The sequence below is a fragment of the Cygnus olor genome, chromosome 2 (genome assembly GCF_009769625.2).
Source record: "Cygnus olor isolate bCygOlo1 chromosome 2, bCygOlo1.pri.v2, whole genome shotgun sequence".
NCBI classification, from domain to species: Eukaryota; Metazoa; Chordata; class Aves; order Anseriformes; family Anatidae; genus Cygnus; species Cygnus olor.
In genome coordinates, this window is record NC_049170.1 from 148,837,134 (window position 1) to 148,843,573 (window position 6,440).

Here is a 6,440-nt window from a genome sequence, read left to right on the forward strand (position 1 = left end):
GTGATTTCTGGACGTGTTTATTCTGAAGTCACTTTTGCCGCTTTCGGGAGCTTTGTGCAGGAGCGCAAGGCGGTGGGGCATTGTATACATTCCAGGGCTAAGAATAGGCACATATGGGCTTCTCACTGTTATCACATGTGACGCCGCCGTTGCCTTTTGCAATGACCTGGCCGGTACTGAGCATGCCCAAGTGGTGTTTTTCTGGCAAATGTTTACATATAATAAATAGACACGGAGAGGAAAGTTCACTTATAAAAGTCCTGGCTGTCCGTTTGGAAACAGCAACAGGACCCTGTCCTAAAGTGCCTGGGAACTCGAGAAGCCTGTAAACAGTCTGCAATGCCTTGCGCTAGGTAATGCACTGTCACGTATTTTCATGGAGAAAGAAGGGCCTCCAGGGCTCCTGGTGTGGCAGATCGTGTCTCCACCTTATGGACAGGCCTGGGGAGCACCTGCCCGTTGTGGTCTGAGCTGGTGGGTGGGTGGGAGATGTTGGTGCACAGGGACTCCATACCCAGGGCACCTAGTGTGGGCAGGGAGAAACAGAGATAGAAGTTCTCTCTTGGAGCAATTTATGCCCCTTGATACTTCATACAGAAAATAACAGGTTGTGGCTTTTTCTGTGAGGACTTCAGCTCTCTGAAACCCTTAGCAAAGAAACATTGCAGGTGCCTTGATGAAGGTGAGCGTTGTGGGTGGGAAAAGTGGATCAGTTTGTTGAAGTGAGGGCAGCAAGCTAGAAAATCACCTGAGGTGGCCAGTCCCAGGGTGGCACATGGCTCCCCACTGCAGACACCTCGTTTGGGCCTTTAACTGCAGATGTCTGCAAGCGAACAAAGTGTCTGAGCTCCCCTTGCAGCTCCTGTGGCCTGGTCAATACAGCCTCGGAGTTATCCAGGTGACCAACGAGCACCACCTGTGTTTGGGTGGGTGAATCGTCCTCCAGGCACCTCTGACTAAATCTCCACAGGCTGTAGGTGCTCAGCTGCCTTGGTCATGTGTAGGTGTCTGTTTGACACTACCACACAGGTATCTGCGATGATGAGCCTAAATCCATTCCCAGGGCTTGGATCAGTTGAGCACTTCATGCCACCAGAGGATCGTCCACATCCCCGACTGGCCCCACAGAAGGGCCAGGATCTCCAGCAGGTCCTGTGTAATGTGTCCCATCTCTGTGCCGATATTCTGGGCATTTCAGGAAAAACGGCATTGGCTGCCCCGTGGGTGACTGACACGGGCCCCTTGTCAACGCTGCAGTTCCTGCCTTTGTTTTGGGATGGGACTGGATCCAAAACACCGCTCCTAAGCGCTGCAGCTAGAGGGAAATACGAGGTTAAAGCACAACTTCTTCTCATGTTCTCAAAGCCAAGGCTCACTGGTGAGTCATGTCTGCGTCTGGTCACCGCGAGGCAGATGAACAAAAATCACTGGGAGCCGCTGTGCCCTCGTGTCAACCCCCACGTGGCGTTAGCCTCCGCAGCCCTCCGTGCGCTCCTGCCTCCACACCGTGTCCCAGCAGAGACCGTGGGGATGGGGGCAGCCCTGTTCTCTAAAAACAGCAGCTTTGCATGACAGGCCGTGCCATATGTGGCCTTTCCCAGGGACTTCATCACCCAGCCTAGCAACATGGTAACATGCCTGAAGGCCAGCCGAGCCCTGAAGGCTCGGACCCGTGTCAGGGACGGGCTGGAGTAGGCCTGGCGTACCTTCCTGGAGGCTGTGGCATCTCCCCTCCCTGCACAGCCTGCGTCCATGCCTGGCCAAGTGAGGCGAGGGAGGCGAAGGGAATGAGCACAGGGCTTGTCTTGATGGGTCACTGTCAGGGTGCACATGGCAACGTGCAGCCGCTTCCCTCTCCTCAACCAGGGCACAGGCTGGAGGACAGCGCTGGGGAGAACGCGCCCTCCCCTCCATCGCTGCCTCACCAGCTGGCCAGGATCTCGCTGTAAATATTTAGAGTGGCATTAAGAACCCGAAGGAGAATTTCTCTCTCCTCGTCCAGAGAACATTAGCTACCCAAACAAAACGCCCTCTTGCTTTCTTTCTTGCTCTGTATGTATACGCTCTTGTCGCGGCCCGTTTTGATGATTGATGTAGCTTTATGTCTCTGTCTGGCTTGGACTCTTTGCTGCCTGTTTAGTTCTTTCTCTTGTTGGCAGTGGCTGTGGATTATTTTTTTAACCCTTAAAGAAACAAATGACACTCTCTGACTTCACTGATGACACTGCTTTATGGGGTCGGGGAAGGGTAGGTGGCATGTTCTGCTTTAGATACTGATAAATTTGGCATTTATTTAGAAGATCCCAGGCTTGAAGGTTTTGTACAGTTATGCAAACTCCTGCTAGCACAGAGTACAGTGTGTGCTGTTTGAAAAGCTTATTGCTCTCAGTGTGTGTATGTGTGTGTGCCGCTCCCTGCTCCATCCCCACACAGGTCCCTGCCAATTTGGGGCTGAGACTCCCAAGCAATGAAGCTCCCACTGCCTGCTCTCTTCTTTCCTTCCCAGAGCTTATGGTTTCAGACACATCTCCAACCAAATGGAGATGCTTAGCTAGGATTTTCTTTGTAAATAAACTAGAAATCATTTTTTTCACGGTACATTTTAGAACAGCATGCCCCGTATGGCCCCTATTGCTGTAGCATACGTTAGAATTTAATGCTTTTTCCCTCATGACCGCTGGTAAGAGAAGGCAGAGCTGTTTCTTCTGTGGGGCAGTGTAACTTGTCTGACAAAGTCTGCTCCTGAGTGAATCCTTGAGGCAGGTTCCCTAGGTTAGCATGCTAGTCATCGAGCCAGCCTCACAAAGGCTTAAGTGGTCTTTTTTTTTAGGATGATGGGATATTGTGCTAACCATGCAGTGGGATATTGCATGGATAATGGTGACTGGTCTGAACACTGTGTGCAGATGGGAAGTGGGTTTGTTGGCAGGTTATGTCACCTAATGGCACCATGGGACTTGATGCTGCAGGTCCCCCATGCTCCCAAGGAAGGCTGGAGCCATTGGGGTCGTTAAAAACAGCGACCCTCTGCAGCCTCCAGCTTATGAAATCCTTCAGTTGCCAGTTTCTAGGACACAGAAATGTCTACAAAGGAACAAGCACTCTGCTGCAATGCTGTATACTCACACTGTTCCTTCTGCTCTGAAGTGTTTAGGAGTGCTCAGTTTTGGGATTAGGGTGGTTGAATCTTTGATCTGACCCAGAGTAGCTCTTATGTTCTAGTGTAATGGGATGATGAAATGCCTATTATGCACTACTCTGCACTAAGCAGCAGAGTGGAAAAAAGCTGTAATCTAATCAGCCAGCAGACAGGTGCACGGAGAGGATTGGTGATGTCAGACAACTTCTAAAACTCATATGCTGATCCTATTACAATTCAGGTGAAAATGAACAAATACGGATAAGGAGAAAGGCAGAGAGTCCACTGAGCTTATTCAGTGGTATGTGCACCACCTTGATGACTACCAGACACAAAGAACTGGGATAGTTCTCTGCCCCTTGCCCAAAATTTGCACTCTAAATAGGCAGGGCAAGAGAAGAAAATATTCCTTATTATGGTCTTTATAAGACAGGGAGATGTAACAAAACCCAGGATTATCATTCCTCGTCATAAAAAGAGAAAATTACAGGGATCACAATTAATCAGATGCCATGAGCATGGGGAGATGCCCCAGGCAGTGGCTGCAGCCGGCTGTGGTTCCAGCATCCAGCCCAGGCTGGGAGAGTGGCCAGCACTGCCTGGGATGCCGCCTGCACTGGCATGGAGCTTGGTCAGTGGGTACCTGACACCATTTTGTATCTTACAAGCTGGAGGGGAGAGAAATATGTGAGCAGAAAGGAAGGCTAATGATATGGGGAATTAGTAGATATATGTATCACATATTTATTACATATAAACATGTGTAATTAATATCTATAGTGAAAAAAAGAGCAAAGATACGTCTATACTAGCAAATTAGTATCAAGAGATAGCGTGGATAGGGACCCTTTACTCAACACATACGTCTTTATCTTAACCAGCTGATAGCACCAGGAGACCTAACTCCATACATGATGTCTGGGCCAGATCCATGAAGGAAATGTTTCCTCGAGGCCAGCACTGGGTTTTGGAGTCACCCCGATACTCCTCGTTGAAGCATCCTCCCCTAGCCCTGTCCAAGTCCAGCCTGAGCTGAGTGTGGATTTACTATTTGGCTTACTGAATTGGGAAAACAGACATTTGATCCTATCTTCTAGCTCCCTGGTTAACATCTTAGGTTCACCGACGGCAACAAAACTCCCCATGCCAGCAAACAGCAGAGAAGATGTTGAAAAGTAAACAGAATCCAAACTGAATACAGGGAATTGGTGGAGAATCATATGTGACAATGAGATGAAGTCCTTTGTGTTACTTCAGGCAACAGGAATACAATGGCAATTCCATGTGGCACTGCCAGGTATGGTCTCCTGCTCACAAACACCCTAATTCTCCTAGAGTCGTTGGAAGATGTGGGTTGGAGAGACCCTGGAAGCTCACCTAGCAGGGCTACCCTCTACGTTAGATAAGGTTGCTCAGGGATTCCGGTTGAATTTTGGAAGCTTTGAAAGATGGAAAATTCACAACCTCTCTGGGCACCCCCTCTGGGCACCTGGTCTTCTTCCTCTTTTGTAAGCCCAGATACCTTTATGATCCTTCTCTCTCATTTCTCTTTGACTACTGCATTACTCATTTTCTGTTTAGCTGCTCAGTAAACATGATTTCACCAGGTGCCCTACCGCTACTGCTGTCATTCACGTTGGTGTGATACTTGGTCCTGATCTAAGGCTTAGTTTAAGACCCGATTAAATCTGGATTCAGTTCTGATCTTGTGGGCTGGGTGATGGACTGTATCTGTAGATACTGGTCTTGGAATTTGAACTTGGATTTTGAACCCGTGACCTAAACTTTTGTCAGAGGCATGGGAACAAGTTTTACAGCTTTGGAGACTCAGAGCAACTTCACAAGTGTCACAGCCATCACTGCATGTACTGTGTACAGATAGACAGATAGATGAACATAGTGTGTAATTCAGTGATGACTTTGCCCCGGTATGTGTGGGTGTGAAGATGCGTGGGCTCCCAGCTTGGTTTCAGGCCAATCTCTAATTAAAGAGTGAGAGATTAAGATGAAAGCAATTGTACTCTTCCTTCTTTAGTCAGAATGACCTACTAGCATTAATTAAAACAATCTGCAGGCAAAAATAAATTTGGCTGCCAAAATTATGCACTTCACATTAAATAAGTACATAGCTTGGTTTAAAGGGTGCTGAACTCCTAGAGGTTTCACAGAAACCAATCATATAGCTTTGGGCACTCTTGCTTGAATATTTCAAAACAAATCCTTTGCCTAAACCAGCTCCTTCATGTGCATTTCAGACAACCATGTCTTTTTGTTCCAACTACATCATTTGAGAATGGGTACCTGCCAGCTTATCTTGGACAGAACACGCGGTGTGACCTGGAAAGGATAAAATATCACCAGGAACACTGGACACCTAAGTAGATTATTCATGTATCCTTTCTATAGTCTCTGATTACAATAGCCCCATGGCAACAGCAAGAAGGAGACAGACAGATCCTGCTCTGCTTCACTCTTTCTGGGTCTGAAAATTAAAGACTTTGATAAAGTCAAATCCAGCATCATATGGTTCATTTCAGGTTTGGTATCTGCCTCTGATATTTTTAGGTTACTGAAATGTTGTCAAAGGAGGATCAGACCTCTAAAATGCGGGGACATCCTGTTACACCTGTGTGATACACAAATCCTACAAGCTCTCCATCTTTCCCATTGTCCATTTATTTTGCCCTGTCTTTATGGACTATAAGTAGATGTCCAGATACTACCACTGTGACATTGATACAAGCAGGGAAAAACAGGTCCCATTCTTCAAAAATGCTATTTTCAATGGAAATTAGATGTCAAAGTACCTCTGAGAATTTAGGTCTGAAAGATCTTTCCCCTGACAGTGTAGTGCATGCAGAAGAGGGAAGGGGCCAAACATGAAAAAGAGCTCACAAGTCCATCTCCTTGACCCAGATTCTCTTCTCTCTGTTCTTATTTGTCAGGCCCTCTCATGTTACCATTTCTCTACATCTTCTATCATATGATTATAGGATTTTAGGGTAATTCAGGGTGGAAGGGACCTCAGGTGGTTTCTCATCTGACCCTCTGCTCAAAGCAGGGTCAGCCATGAGATCAGACCATGTTGTTCAGGGTTTTACCCAGTTGGGTCTTGGAAACCTCCAGGGACAGAGACTGTGCAACTGTCCTGAGGTCCATGTCTAGCTCTGTAGGAACAACGTTTTCCTGATGGACAGATCCACCTCATGAAGTCCTGTCTCTTCCCCAGCCATTCTCCTGTGCCATATCTCAGGAGGTGGTGCTAACGTGGACTGCAATTCCTTATCTCCTTCATGGTATA